The following is a 16,659-nucleotide window of genomic DNA, read 5'->3' on the forward strand; positions in this document are numbered from 1 at the left end:
AATTAGTGCACAACATGAAAGATGTTAATAAAGTTTTAAAATGTTTTATAGAAGATACGTAATATGTTCATAAAATGTTTCTACGAACGTTCAACTGCCTTTGTAATCTATTTTATACAAAGAAACGTGTGATATAGAATAAAGCAAAAAATATATTCAACTTTTTGTTATGTTTTAAGTAATTACCAATAAAAATTCAAAATTGTTCGCGTACCACACATAATATATTCATAGAAAGTTTCCGAAAGTATTCAAATACTTTCCCGCGCCATTGTACGTTGGACAGAGAAGTCGAATAACTTGCACGGAATTATGAGCGAATCTTTGAGAACCGTCGTCCTCCATGCTCCATCTCGAAGTTCATTTTCTGGAAGACTTCAACCGGTTTCTATTGATCGTTTTGCTCGGCTTTTTTCTTTGCGTTAAATCAGCTCTCGTGGAACTTAACCGCGACGACCGTCCACTCGTTCGAAAGCAATTTATCGGCCAGTAATTGTTTTCCCGATTCGTCTTGCCCGGTTTCTTCCGCAAGAAACCGAGTCCGAGTTCTGACGAGTTAAAGTTCGTCGGATGTAACATGAACTTTCTGTGTCTTTCTTTTTTCTTTCGTCGCCTTCGAGCTGAATAATGATCGGAAGTTTTATGGTTGTTCAGAACAGGGCTTTCTAAAGTACGAATTGGTACCCCCATATGGAGTGAAATGAAAAATGTCGATCATCTGTCGTTAAAGGAGCTTGAAGGATTCGCCGAGTTATTAAACGTCATAGGCATAAAAAGCACCAATTTTTTCAAAAGTCATTGACATGGATTCTTGCTTGGAATTAAGACAGAATTCCAAGCAATTTCTGAAACAGCCTTAAACACACCTATAACGTTTCATACTACGTGTCCATTAGCAAACGTCTTCATCGTTCACGATTGTAATACCAAAATATCGATTAACTCTGGAAAACGTTGAAGACGTTTCGTTTTATCAAATATTTAGACAAGATTTTAATCCTTTATGCAAAATTAAACAAGCATATTTGTCTCGTCGATATGCTTTAAGTTTGTCAGTAATAAATAGTAATAAGTAATAAATTCATAAATGCAACAAAAAATTATTTAAAACTAAGCTTCTCTAATTTATCATCGATTTTTTTGTGTGTATTTGTTTTATTCCGGTTGATAGATATAATTGGAGACGCGTAAAATTTTCCGGGGAAAAATGTGATCACGAAGGGAAAAACTTTGAAAAGCGCTGGTTTGAACGAAAAGTGTGACATATTGTTTCCTCTGTCCGCGTTGGACGACGCGTCCTGTTCGAAAACAATATTCGGGAAACATCAAATACAAAGTAATAAAAGATCAGACAATCGCAAATGTTATTCTCGAAATCACATGTTGGTAGTAATCAAGGCGCGAAGTGAAAAATATTGGGAAGAAAGTTGTTCCGAGATTGAAACGAAATCTGTTGCGGAAAGTTGTTTGATAAAAGAAATAATATTGACTTACGAAAGCTTATATAAAATTTAATATACGATTTTAATTTATAATTTTAATTTTAATATTATATATGTTCGAGAAGTAGTTGTGACACACAGGTAAATATTTAATAACCAGACTGCAAATTTTTATGTATCTATGAAAAATATAAGAGCGCAGAAATGCTTACGAAAAACATTTAATATGTAAAAATATATAGAATATATTGCCTGTTATAATATTTGATAACTGAAATAAATCCCTGTATAGTCCCTATTCTTTTATTTATGTTTATAAAAATATGAATTTGCATAGATATCTGTTACTTATTAGCAATTATCGCGTCTGTATTTTGCATTAATAATTACCATGTTTTCCTTCTGTAGTTTCCAATTGTAAACTGTAGAATGTTCGCAAATTGATACGATCAATCACGATCTCTATAGCGGAACGAATTTCTTGCAAACGATGTGAACGATCCGAACTTTCGAAGGGGAGAGAAGCGACGGAAAAAGGACTGGAATTTTTTATATAATCATTCATAAATCGTCTATGTGTCGTTGATCGACGTAAAAGGGAGTTTACGAGCGGCAAACCGTCGTACGAGGAAATCGAGCAAAACGGAGCAACGATAAACGAAGATCGCATAAATCGCGAGTCGATGTTTTCACGGGCAGTCGCGAGCCATACCTCATTCGATAATCGCCGTGATATAAAACGAGAAATAAACGGATCGTAGGTAAACGATAAAAAAAAAAGGAGTTTGACAAGCCGGATTTTGCGTTTCGAGGATCGTCGACGGAATGTATTCAGATTATTCCAACGTATTCGGTTCGATAGCTCTTTTTATGACCATGTCGATGAGCACGCATCCGACGCTGTATACAATTGGATTATCCATCATGTACATAAAAAAAGAGAAATATCGAAGTTGTATCGATAGAAAGAGACTCGGCTTACGGATTATTTTCATAAGTTTTGCGCCGAAGTCTCGCTCGAACCGGTATAAAGCTTCTCCAGAATTAAAAGAGATACTTTTAAGAGAGATACGACTTAAATTGCGTGGAAACTACGCGCGAAAAAGTCCATTTAATTCAATTGATCGGCCGAATTATCCGCGAATTTGAAAAAAGGATCGTAACTGTGTCGATAAAAAGCAGGGACTCGGTTTATGGTTTATTTGCGTAAGTTTGCTTCTCAAGTCCCATTCAAATCGACATAAAACCTGTCGAGTTTTAAGAGAGGCGCGATATGATTTAAATTTTGCAGAAGCTACGCGTTAAGAAGTCCATTCAATCTTATTTGTCATGTTTGAAGGTGTTGCAAAGTAAACCAGTGGCTCGAATGAAAGAGTAAAGCTTGATAGAATGTAGTTGGCAAGTTTCGAAGTGTTTTTCACCCCCAACGTGGTACACCGCTTTGCTGTTTCACGCTTCATTGTCGACGAGGTAAGTTAAGTAGGAGCGCGTGCCCGAAAAAAAGATTGATTCCACCGACTACTGGAAACTTAACAGCTTTCTCGTTCGAAACTCTTCGAGCCAGGTCTTTTAACCTTCTTTACTCGCGACAAGACTGGCCGTGGCAAAATCAAGAAATACTATCTCAAAGAAATCCTGAAATTTAACGAGTGCTAGTGTTCGATTAAAAATACTCTGCAAAAGGCTAAACCTCCAAACCAATTGTATTCTTCTTGTTACTGAAAAATTTGCTGTCACGTGTACGTATATCGAAATGTGAAATTAATTTGTTTATGACAAGAGAAATAAGCCCGAAGCAATATTTTCGTACAAGGACGAAAATCCTAAAAATGCGTATGTCTGGTATATTTTGTGACCGTGTAATAACAATAAGTTTCTTCATTTCGTTAGATTCTAAATCTAAAAATTATTCCAAGACAAAGCGTTTTTCACTGTTTACTTTCTATAGAACGTGTAATGATTTCGGCTTCTAAAAGACAGCGCCAATATTCTTTAAGAATCAAACGGGTGAAACGATTGCTTTTTAAATAAACTTTAAAGCCTTCGTCTTCGTCGATTTCATTGAAACAAACTTCTTTAGACATCGAAGCGTTCACAATCGACATGCTATCAGAAACGACGAACGACGAGAATAAAAGGAATCTCCGTGGAGCGAAATCCCGGCAATCACACGCTCTTCCAGAGAAACGGAAATAATATAGAAGCACGCTGACGACCAACAGCACGATATGAAGCCTACTACACACTGTGGGGATAAGAAAATGAGTACAAAAGTCAGGGGAGATCGCAATTTCCCGTGAGAGGGTTCTTTTCTCTATACGCGAAGACGCTACGTTTTTTTCTTTCCTCCTCTCTTCTAGATATCTTTCTCTCGCGGTTGTAACGGCGAATGATAACGTTCGAGAAGGGAAGGAACGGCACCACCTGGTTACAATTCTATCTCTGAAATCGTATAAACGCGCAGGACACGATGGAAATGAACGGACAGATGGGCAACGGGGAATAGAACAAGTAGGCCACGTACCCTATAAGGGTCGACACCCTTTTTCGACTGTCCTGGATCCAATCAGAACCCTCTCCTCACCCGGCGTCGACCACTCCACACCCTGGAACCCTAGCTCGACCCAGTTTCACCACTCAATGGAGGAAACAACAATTTAATTTACAAGTTCTTGTTGGAAAAGAGCCCCGTTAACCCTCCACTAGCTAACATATCTTCCCACTACCTGCGAAAAAGCTGAGTCGTTTATGTCGACGCCTAATTTTTTTATTATCCTCAGCTGTCAAGAAATATGAAGAAATAATGGAACGCTTATCGAAGTGTTTACTACGTTGTACAGTCAGTTTGTAAATGAAATGTTTGCAAAATTTTTCACGAGCAGTAGAGATTTACTTGGAAGAAATTTACGGATGAAATGTCACTTAGGTGAATCCAGTCGTTTATGTCCAGGCGTAATATTTTTAGTATCCTAAGCTTTCAGAAAATCCGGCGGAATTCCGGTATGCTTATTGAACTCTCGGTTAAATACTTGAAAGTTTTGCAAAACGCCTAGTTTTTGTTTACTGTACTAAGCCTTCGAAAAATCGGAAGAGATACTGGAATGCTCGTTGAAATATTTACTACGTCGTACGATCAATTTGGAGATGAGACGTTTACAAGATTTTTGAAGAAAAATTTACTAGCTAAACTTCACTTGGAATATAAATAACCCGGGTCGCTCACAGAAAGTTAACCCTGAATAATCGACGAAAGATTACGCGTTCTCGAAAACAGCGGAAAGGTAAACGAGACACAAAGCTCTTCGAGATGAAATACGAACGTATTCCTCGTATCGGGACGGTTTTTTGTTCCAGTTACGCTGCAAGTTAATTATCTCTCCGCTCTTTGTCCGATTACACGTAGGCGGTAACGAGCATCGTATCAAATAATAATTTCTTTGTAGAACGTTACGATGCTTCACGTTCAAATGAATGCAAGTGGAATAACACGCTAGCAGTGCCATACACTTTTGTGCCTCGACTATTATGGTCTGTATGCAAATGCGATATAATTACCAACTATTGAGAAACAAGCAAACTCCTTCCATTTATTTTATGTTAATATATAATCTTCATACTTGAACTTTCAAACTGGTGACCTTCTTCCACATCGAATTTCACGTATCATTTGTGCATCGTTGATAGCAACTATGAATTACAGAGTGACCTTTTTCAAAGATTTTGAAGAAAGGCCACAAGTATCTGGCTAGGCTAGGTCGCCGATAGATTTTGAAAGTATAATTGCCGCGAAAGCTATACCGATCGCGTGACATTAAGGTCGACACTGACCGAGTCTTTGACATTTTACATCGACCGTAATGCGATCGGCGATCGTGTTATGTGTCATTAAAGTGCGGCCATCGATATAGTTGCTCGCGTTGATCATAGCGGGAAAGAAGATGGGGCTGCATCGAATCACGGTTCTTCGATAAGGATAATAAAATTCAACAGATTATTTTCTGGTCATATTATTCGACCGTATCTCGCCTTATACATTATTATTATCATCGTAACACTGTTATTTCTGCGTTTTATTTTCATTTCATTTTCGTATAATATACGTCCATTCTATACGTAATTAAACCGCAATTAAATCGTTCAAACAAATATTTTAAACGAAATTTCAAAGCAATTCCTATACTGTCCAAATTTTCATTTAGTCTCCAGCTTCTATCAACTACTAGGAAATACTAAACAAATTCGTCGATGCAACAATGGAATCACTTAAGCCGAGAAAATATAATTTGTCGCGTGTTAAATTCGTAAAATATAGCGTCGAGTAAATATTTATAATACCTACTTCAAATACATTCCAGATGACTTTATTTTATGATCTATTTGGTCTCCTTCGCGCGATGGAATTAACATTGTTAAAATTTCATATGATACAAATCATATTTGATCATTACAAAGTCAGTAATATTTTACAAATAAATCTTTGTTGATTTTCGGATTGTAGTATTACTTCATAACCAAAAAGGAATAATTTAATATAAAATAGTTGAAAATCGACAAAACCTGTTCGATGAAAAGTAGAATTACAAAGGCAGTCGATATTTTAATATCTTTTGATTTAAAACATAAAAGAATATATTAATTTCCTTGATTGTAAGTTTTGATCGTAAAATTGTAAAACGTATATCTACTACCAGTCACTTGTCGATTCACTAACATTATTAATTAACAAATTATCACGCAAGAGAGCCCTAGTTACCTTTCGTTCGTGAATACAAGACAAACTTTCAAACGAAGAATATTCAAAGCTCATCCAGCTTGCATGTTACATTGTCATTCTAGGTTTCGTCGTCGTGAAACGAAGCTAACGACGAGGCGGGATTCCAACGTTTACTTTCATGTCAATGGAATTTTCGGTCGGGAAGCGGTGAATAGATGCCATTTGATTAACAGCAGGATAGGTCCATTCATCAGACGACGGTATATTGTATAGGTTGAAGTAATGCATGTGCATGGAAGCTCAATCAGCACGCAAGTTACACTGCGTCGTATTTACAGTGTCGATCGTCGTTAGTTAGCTGTTTAGCACGATCAGGTACAACACGTAAGAGGCGTTCGATATCGGCCACAAGCTGGTAAACGCAACGTAACGAAGACCCATAACAATTTACCGCCAATGCTCCATCAATTTAGGATGTAGGAGGCATTAATTACAAACTGCCCGCCGCGTCTCTTAATTAGTCAATCGAATCTCTGATTTGCTATAGACCAAATGCCATGAAATTAAATTTAAACTATTCGTTTTATTCCCCTTTTTTTAATTTTCCTTAAGTAGGAGAGGAAGCTTGAAATTTTACGATAAGTCGGAAGAAATATTTATATTTCAAAAGATACTACGAAAGAATCGTCCATTAATGCTGAGGTTCAGGTCGACTGATTGAAGAACGAGTGGATGAATTTATAATAGAAAGGTATATTGAAATAATCAATGGTATGAGTATAATGTATAAGTTTATGCTGGTTCAGATCCTGACTCTCTTAGTATTACTAGACAATGGAATGATAGAGAGCACGTTCATATATTTATAGCAAAAGAACATTACCAAAAAAAGTTAAGCTTATAGCTTAGTTATAGAGGCTACAGAGAACATAAACAGAAATCTGTTTATTAGTTCCTTTGTTCCTAGACCTTGCAATCCAAAACATAATGTATACTCAATACAATAATATGCACCGCTCCTTATTTAGAATATTTCTGCGTGATAGCAGTCTCCAGGTCAGGGGATATACATAAATAAAGATGTAGAGTTTTTCTTGAAGTAGTTACTTCAACAATTAATTCGCTTATCTTTGTAGAAACGTTGCTAGTAAAAAATCGATACGAAAAGAAAAATGATATAAAATTCGAACGATCACCTTCTTCTTGGTTATTGCTCGACATATTCGATATGCTTTTGTTCGACGTGAAAATTGAAATTAATAGCGTGGAAATTAAAGCTGTCAGTCTATCCTTATCTTATCATTGCAGGGTAGAATCAGCTGGAAGAAAAAATATCTACCAAACATGTTATTTTCAAGAAATATTCTCTTCTATACCAGCAATCTGCGATCAGATTTTGAAATTAAAATTAATATCGTCAAAACTAAAACAGCTACTCTATTGTTATCGGTATCGTGTCTATCGCGTGCAAGATATTTATTCAGATAGTCGCAAGTTGCACGGGCAGTTTTCTGCTCGATAGCCACGTCAGGGATTAGTAAATATAGATCACAAGCAAGGGAGAATCGACGCGAAGGAAAAAAAAATGTCCACCGAGACGTGCTATCATAAATCTCATAGCGTGTAAAGTCGCAAAAGGAGTGCAACTACGCCAGCAGCGTTCTCCTCGCGAGCATTTATCAGCCGGATCGATTGATCGGCCTGATCTATCGCATTCTTTACGCGCCATCGGACAAAGCTTTGTACGTGCCCGGTGTTAAGGAGGGGGTTGAGAGGCCGGCTTTATGACAGCCCTGTATTTTCTTGTTTTTCAAGCGAAAAGTAGTCCCGTGTACGGATTTACTCGTCGCGTCTCCGCGTTCAATTGTCGATGGGGGAAACTACAGGTTAAGGAAACTGTTTTTCTTTACGATCCAGTGACGGATACAACATTCGTAAAAGTTCAAAGGAGGTCGATTCTTTTGAGCAATCAATCGCCCTTTCTATTTAAGTTCCACACTTCCCGCCGCTTTAAGAAGAAATATTTTCGAAACGGGTTACTCTGTTCTGTTTCGAATCGTAGTTTTACAACGTCGCTTTATCGGTGGCTAGAAACGTGGGCTCTGGAAGGATTTTTCTATGCTTCGTTTTGCTCTGACGTACACCGTCGTTCAAAAATGTATTCTTATTTTTGACAAGATGCATTTTGATTGCGAGGACTTATCATCTTTTACAGGTTTCGAACTTTCACCATGGTGAGACGCCGTGATGTCGGTAAGTTGAGTTTCAGATCTGCCCTGCAGAAGTAGCCTGCTATGTTTACGAAACGTTGGCGCAAAGTGCAAGTTCAAAGTGCAATTTCAAAGTGCAAACATGTGTGCTGCCAAAAATCCAATATAACGATTTATCACTTATTTTAAGAAGGCTTATATTTTTCTACTTAAAATACTTCTTTTCAATCATCAAGTGACGTACAAGTAAAAAGATCAACAATAATAGATATTTATATATGCATACACAGGAATTAAATTGATAAGAAAAATGTATTAGGTTGTCCCCAAAGTTCCTTTCGTTTTATAAAGAAGTAGTAGATGCACAACATTTGATGTTTTATATTATTTTATTGAATTATTATATGTATGATCCATTTTATTCTATTACTACAAAATCGATCATACATAAATCCATAAAATAATATAAAATGAAAAATGTTGTGCATCTATTATTTCACTTATGAAACGAAAGAAACTTTTGGAACAACCTAATACTATGGCAATGTGTTAACGAGCCGACATAACGCGCTTGACCAAAAGTCCATTCCATAAACTCGTCGACTTATTCGTCGATTCAGAGCGGCTAATTGGGCGATTCAGTACACAAAACTCGACAAACTTTTTCTCGAACAGGTCGCTCCGTTTCGAGTGCAGCGGTAACTTCCAGCTATATACTTGGCGACGAACGGTGGACTCGTGGCAAACTTTTCCAATACTTTATTAATTAACTCTATCGATCGGATAAATTACATGCAGAGGCGTGTCGTTAACGAATGCACTTGTTAATTATTAATTTAACTGGTTATCAGCGTAGCTCGGCGATCGTCAAGGCTACTCGGAAATTAACTTCCGTCGACCTCTGTTATTGTTCTCTCGAGACGATAATCGTCACTCCACGTTTCTCCAACTTCGCAACTGAAACGTAACTCGGTTCCCGTGGATCGTGAATTCTCCACCAAATACGACCCTGTCTCCAAAAAGTATTCGACCCGTGGATATAACCTTTCTACTTGAGCGTGCTATTCTAGAAAGCTGATTTTTTAAATTCTTGTTTAAACCTTTAATATTGTAACGAGCTGCCTCTTATTTCTATGAAAAGCTCAGTAAAAATTCTGAATTCGTTCGAAGCGCACGTTATAATGTAAAAAGTAACAGTAGACCCTGATTTATTGCGTAACAGAAGCTCTAGCGTCTCGTACAGCCGCTTTACTCCATGTCTGATCACGTGAGTTCCGTATCTACTTGGCCGTATTCTCTTGCTTTACCGCGAATCCAAACAAATTATTATTTGCATCGAAAGATTCCCAATCACACTTGGGATATTGTGAAGGCAGCTGCGGTATCTGTATCCACAGGTCGCATACATTTCACACCTCGTACCTTATTCTCGTTCTAAGGTTTACGTGAAATACTTTCATCGTTCTGTAGTAGTGAGAGGATGGACGGTAGGAAGTGTCCAGGACGTGAAAAAACAGCAGCTTCGTGGTTAATGGGAAATTCGAGAAGATCAGATTCTTTCTGGAAACTGAACACCTCTCACAGAAGCCGCTGCTCTTTTGTCAGATTGGAAGATATTGATTCTAGGCTCCTTCGAGAGACTCCGCGTTTCATCTATTGCTTTGGTCTTTTATTAACGCTATTCGTCCTATTTCTCTATGATGTTCCATTGAAATTTTTATTTATTTACACCCTCGAGAATTTCTTTGCCTTTTCCATTTGATTTCCTATGCTTTTTGCTTGCTTGTTCGGTTAAAAGTTCGCAGACTTTCTTCAAACCTCAGAACGTGTTATTGTATTATAAAAACGCGACGAATGCTCGCAAACTTGAGATAACTTAAAGCTGTTAACAGGTTAGGAGGAAAGAAGAAGCGAACTCTTATTCGGATTGCAATGCTTTTACAAATCTCTTAGGAATAACAATTTCCTTGTGTATATAAATCTCCCAATTTTTTAAGTATTAGGTTGTCCGAAAAGTTTCTTTAGTTTTATAAAGAAATAATAGACGCACAATGTTTTTTGTTTTATATTGGTTTATTGAATTATGCACGAACATAATAATAGAAATAGAACGAAATGGATCACACCTAATTCAATAAAATAATATAAAACAGAAATTGTTGTTCAGCTATTATCACCTTACGAAGCGAAAGAAACTTTCTGGACAACCTAATATCTTACGTCAACTTAATGTTATCGTGTTACCTACGTAATTTCTTCCAACTGTTTCAAAAGCTTTGATAACGCCTACACCATTATAATTCTCAGCGTTCTATTTACATATTAATCAAGTTGCTCGATTTCTTGCGATTCTCCTCCGATCTCTATCTGGTCCAAAGAAAAGCTATAATAACGAAATGGAAACGCGTAGAATCGCGATTTTCCAACATAATTAAGCCTGAACGCAGACTGAAAGGTGGCGCGACACGACCCGCTCATGAATAACAAATTCAACGTTCGCTTTTAACGTATTACCGATCACGAACCAGCATTTCATCGAACGTGGGAGCCGCACCTCGATGCTGATGCACAGATTGGACGATATATGTTTTCTTCGCGGTGGCCAATCGTTTCTCGATCGTGCCACACGTAAAAGCTTCGTAGAAGCAAATAGCACGATGGCAAGATGCGTAAAAGCAGAAGCTCGTCTCGAGACAAAACGAGGATTTCGAGATCTTCTCCCGTGCGTGTAAACTTTCGTAACCATGGGCGAAATTTTGTGTCGGCGCGCGCTTCAACTACTCGTCCAAACTCGCCGGCTCATTTGCATTATTTTTCGTTTAAAATGCAAACCATACTTTATGGCGCAACTAAGAGAGCGGCAGATTTCCTCTATGCGATTTTATTACTCTCGTCTGTTAAAAAAGCAGGTGGAACGATATGGAGCTCCAAGCTAGAATATTTTTCTCTGTTCGGAAAAAGGTAGAAAAAATTGCGGGGTGGAGATAATTTTGTTGACATCATGATGGACAAAGGGGTAGTTTGATGTTGATAATGATCGATAATTAAGAGTAATCTTTCCCATATTTATTCGATGCGTGTACGATTGGTTTTTCAAACCACTCGCATTATGATTCGTTTAATAGCAAAGAAATTCCTTTGTTATTATTCTACGTGGATTGGTTTGGCGAAAATCTTCATTATTATTAGAGAATTTTTGATGGTACGCAAAATACGTCTAGTTGATAGGATAAATATAAGTATAGGATAAATTTTGCGAAAATATTCAGAGTATGTTTTCTACCTTTAGAAAATTCGTCGAGGTGAGAGAGAACAGGTGGATGCAAGTCTCCGCGAATTACACTGGAAAGTTTCTATGTCTTCTTGAATATACTTGAAAACAGGTATCTACGCAGTGGAAAAGTAAAGAAGGAAGAAGGAAGACCATAATACAAGTTGCTACCTATACTAATACTAATGAAGTTATTTGCAAGTAAATTTAATCGCATCGAATTTAATTATCTCTGGTAACAATTAAAAGCAGTGCTTTTGATAAACATCGAAACATCGAGGAACAAATAAAACGCTATGTAAGGACGAGTCAATAGTATCGAAATGACGAAATGATGCGCGGTGAACACTTGACTGTAATCGGCAACTAAAATATTGTTATTGAAACGTTGTAATATTGGCGATGATAATTAAAATTCGATACGTACCGGTAACAATATGCGGAATTCTATATGTAATTACGCTTCGACAAGTATCGAGATTATTCCCATAATTAATTCTATAGCAGGATAGCAGCGTTTTGTACGTGGAATAAATATTCTACAGTTAGACAGAGAGAAAGAGAGAGATAGAGCGAACATGATCGTGATAATTGTTCTCAAAAAACTACCTCGAAACGCACAGGGTAGAAATTATTCCTGGCCAGTCCGTTTCGCGTAGTAGACAGTTAAATGACAACCAACTAAAACAACGATCAAGAAAATAGTTTTATATTTTCGTGGAATCAATATACGCAGGTTAGCAAAAATCATCTCCTTTTTAAGAATAATGTTGTTTCATTATTACATCAGAAACTGTTTCCACAGTTATTCTGGTAACGATCGGCGCGTAAACATTTAAAATTAATTTCAGAATTCCGTTCCGCACGAAGCAACGCTATATACTGCAGTCTAATTTATTTAAAGAAAAAAAGTATACGCGCGTAAAGTTGTATCACGTGTTGGAATTACGAAGGTAAAGTGGATCGCGTGGTCGCTCTGTCCCACTGTAGGGACTAATTCGCAAAATTTCGAAGCCACGCATTGCCGGCCAATATAGACATTTCATTTTGAAAATAATTTTCCAGAAACACTGAAATGTGTATAGCATCGATACATCCGACCACTTTCGATAACACGATAGAATTTTTTAATGAATTATTTCCGTACGATATCTGCACATCGGTCCATATATAGTAGAACATTTGCAAACAATGAGAAAAATTATCATTTGGAGTATTAATTATTATCACATGTTGTAGCATAGACTGCAGAGAATTCGTGTATGCTGTATTATAATCCAAGCTTATTAATAAAAATCTCATATATTACAGAATTAAATCTCTTTCTTGTCTAAAAATTTGGATATTCGTATTATTAAATTTCCCATTGTTCTTCCATTCTTTAATTATCATCAGAATATTCTAAGTAATTCGTGAAAAATCTTCTCAATAGAATTTATATGACAAAAGATTCTATGGGTTAATACATAGTCATCGATTCATATTTTTACCATTGTTATTGCATAAGCTACTAAAAAAATATTCTTTTCATTATCCTGCACGAGCAGATAATTCTGGCCAATTAATCGTTTCTCTGATAATCTAATTTAATCACGACGTTCAGTATGTATATAGGACAATTTTATTTCACCTTTACTGAATTTTATGGTTAGCATCGATGCTTATAACTTTATATTACACAGACGACAGTTCGATTAACCACCATGACACCTGCTACAGGCATCGAGGTTTGCACAATACCATCATCGATTATTACTATTAAACCTATTAACTGGTCGTAAGGAGAGATAAAGGGTTATCGTGCTTATCGTGCTCCCTATTAATTACATCTATCTTCGCAACGTATCTGTAAGCAATCCCCAGATTATACTGTTACCAGCTGTTACCTGTTATTAACCGGTCAACTGTTCTAATTATTCGTGTCCAGGGAGAATAAATCGGGTAACTTTGTTTCAACGACCCTTATAATTGCAAGGAGTTTCACCCTCCTATAATCTCTCCATAATATGTAATTATAGATCGTTGTCATGAAAATTCATAGCACAAACTTCTTCGAAACCATCTAACAAAGAAAACTCGCCAACTCTTAATTACCGATTTTCATGTAATTTTTGGAGATGTTACTTTTAATAGAAAACAAAAGGGTTTTATTCTGGAAAAATATCGTGATCCATATTTCTTGATCGGCAATCCTCTGTATGGAGAGGGTGAAAACAGCCTTTAAAATTCGGAATTGAAAATATATTTTCTGGAATATCTCGGATATTATTACAGATGATAGGAATTTGTGTTTGTAAACAACGAGTATGGCTCTGCGAATAGATTTTCGAAAAATCATTCTTTTAAAAATATCTTTAAAAAAATCATTATTTAAAAATAATATGTTACAAATTATCACTTTTCTCGGTAATTCGTGTTTCATTCTTGTAAACATTTATCTGTTTAATTTTGTCTAGATTACGCACCTGCTTTTAAAATACTAATGAATCGTAATCATTGTAAAAAGTGAGAATGGCAACTCGTTCGCCGTAAAACAAAAAATTGCCCCTCAATTTTATGGAAATAAATATACGATTCTCCGCGTGAATATAATTCAATTAAAATTATAGTTATACGTTTCCAATCGCGTATCTTGCGAATCAGTGTAAATATCAAAGAAATGTATTGAATCACTATGGACGACTATGCAGCGTTATAAATTGCATTGATGGAAAAACGGTGCCTGGTGTTGGCACACATCGCATTATAACGTTTCATTCTCGCGTTTAATTCAATCTACAAAAATTGCTTCGTCCCGTTAACTCAATTTTAAATAATTGCCCGTTTCACGTTACACGCTGCCGATGTTTCGCAACAATTACGGATTCATTCTTGTAAAGGATCGTTCGTCCGTAATGAAATTTTAAATAATTGTGTCCCGAAGATACGATATTCTTTATGACGTGATCGAGAAGAATTTTCACGTCGTTAATACTCGCAGCCACCCTGATATCCCTTTCCATTAAATCGATAATTAACTTTATAGCTTCGTATCATTGAAAAAAAAGATAAACATTTTCGAACATAAAGTTTGTAATTTGTAATTTCGTAAACTGGCTTATTATTAACCCTTCTAGGCTAAACATATTTTTACACTTTTTACGAACAAACTGACTCATTTACATCAATCCCTAACTATTTTACTGTTCCAGATGTTCAACAAGTCTGAAAAAATTCTACCACACTCGTCAAAGTGTTCGTTACCTTATACAATTACCTTTTAATTCAAACGTCTACAGGGCTTCTCAGGAAAAATAAAATTTCGCTTCGAAGAAATTTACAAGTAAAATTCCACTTATTGTGTAAACGAGCCAGATCGAATACGAATCGATAGACACGTATATTTATACCGGTTGCAAAATTCAGAGTTGGAAAGGCTCAACTGTCGACTGTCGTTTAGAAAATCCTTTTCCTTTTTTATTTTGACAAACAATCGTCGCCGAAAGATTCAACGCTATTTTCAACGTCGCGTTATTTCCGTCATTTATTCTCGCCTAATACTCGTCCGGACCCTTTTAACCAGGTTCGTTGAAACATTTTTCAGTAAGGTCCACGTCACGACATATTTCTCTCGTTTCCCTCCTCTACTTATAACACTTACTCGATATGAAGTGTCTTTAGGAAAAAAGCGAGAACTTTGTGACAGCCTCCATCATCCGGTATTACGTGTGATTTCGTAATAATTAGACGAATTAATTAAATACGTAGACGTAGTAATTAGACGAATTTGATCGAAAGAAACTGACAAAACCAACCACCGACAAGCGATTATTTTTCCTCGTTAACCATGATTCGTTTCAAGTACAGGAGAAACGAACGTGCTCCGTTGACACGTCGTTTGTTCGTCCGACGATTTTCCACTCGTAATTATTCGTTAATTATTCCGATGAGTGACTTTCAACGGCGTAACGATGATAACCAGCCGGCCTGGTAATTTCGTCGCATCGTTCGATTAAACAATGAGCCGAGGGCGCTGAGCAGCGAGCGGATTATACGAGCAGCGCGACGATTTCCGTGATCGATACGGCCAATAATTCAGATTTTATACCAAGCCTAGGCAATCGAGAAAAAGAGGATAATCGAAATCGATTATTATTCAACTATTCCGTGTCTCTTGAAAATAATAATTCATCGAGAGAGCTTCGTTTCGCTCTCCGTTTGTTCAAATTCAAATCCCGCGCTCAATGTGGTATCACTGCGCCTGTTCTTGGATGAATTATGGCTCTAAAGGCGGATGATTTCATTCAATACGAAGGGGATACCGGATTCCAGCAGATTTTTCAACCGTTTCCAGATGAACTTTTCTTTTAACGTGATATACAATGTTATATATAGTAGCACAGACACTATAATGCACGAGTTTGGAAAAACATAGATCAATCGTGATTTTTCAAGTAGGAGATACACGCTATCGCAAGTACTTTAATCATTTACGTGTTATTATTGCAAACAGAATAGAGGCATTTGTCAAAGTTCGGTACTACGTCGTTTCACGCAACTTTATAATAAATGATCATTTTCAAATTTCAAACACGCCATGAACTTACCAAATTATCTAATATTATTGCCACCCCAATAGTTTCGTAAGGATTACTCATAAATCTTACCAAATCAGAAATATAAATTGGAATTTTATCTTTCAAACGAGCCGAGATATTCGATGTCGATAAATTAGATACTTTTCTGCTAGAGACTAGTCAAGTTCACTTTGAAATAAACGATATTTAATTCAGCCATGCTAGGGTTAAATTTGTCGCTGCGTCCTTCAAAGGAAATTAATAGATGACGTTATTACTTGGCTATTATTCGTGACCACGCGTCAAATAGATAGATATTCGAACTATACGGTACTAATCAGTGATAATTACCGGTACAAGTAGCTGACTTCGAGTATTTATTAAATTACGCGACCTCCCTTTGTGATCAGCGACAAATACAGAAATACGACGATAAAATGTTTGAATTTAAATGACAGCGCCAATG

At 36.6% G+C, this 16,659-nt stretch overlaps 1 protein-coding gene across 9 annotated transcripts in view; it reads right to left on the reverse strand.

Annotated features, from left to right (window-relative positions):
- Positions 1–16,659, reverse strand: part of LOC126922577 (5-hydroxytryptamine receptor-like) — a 157,449-nt gene that overhangs the window by 115,369 nt on the left and 25,421 nt on the right. The gene's annotated exons all lie outside the window — the stretch shown is intronic.

Source organism: Bombus affinis, chromosome 12, assembly GCF_024516045.1.
Source record: "Bombus affinis isolate iyBomAffi1 chromosome 12, iyBomAffi1.2, whole genome shotgun sequence".
NCBI classification, from domain to species: domain Eukaryota; kingdom Metazoa; phylum Arthropoda; class Insecta; order Hymenoptera; family Apidae; genus Bombus; species Bombus affinis.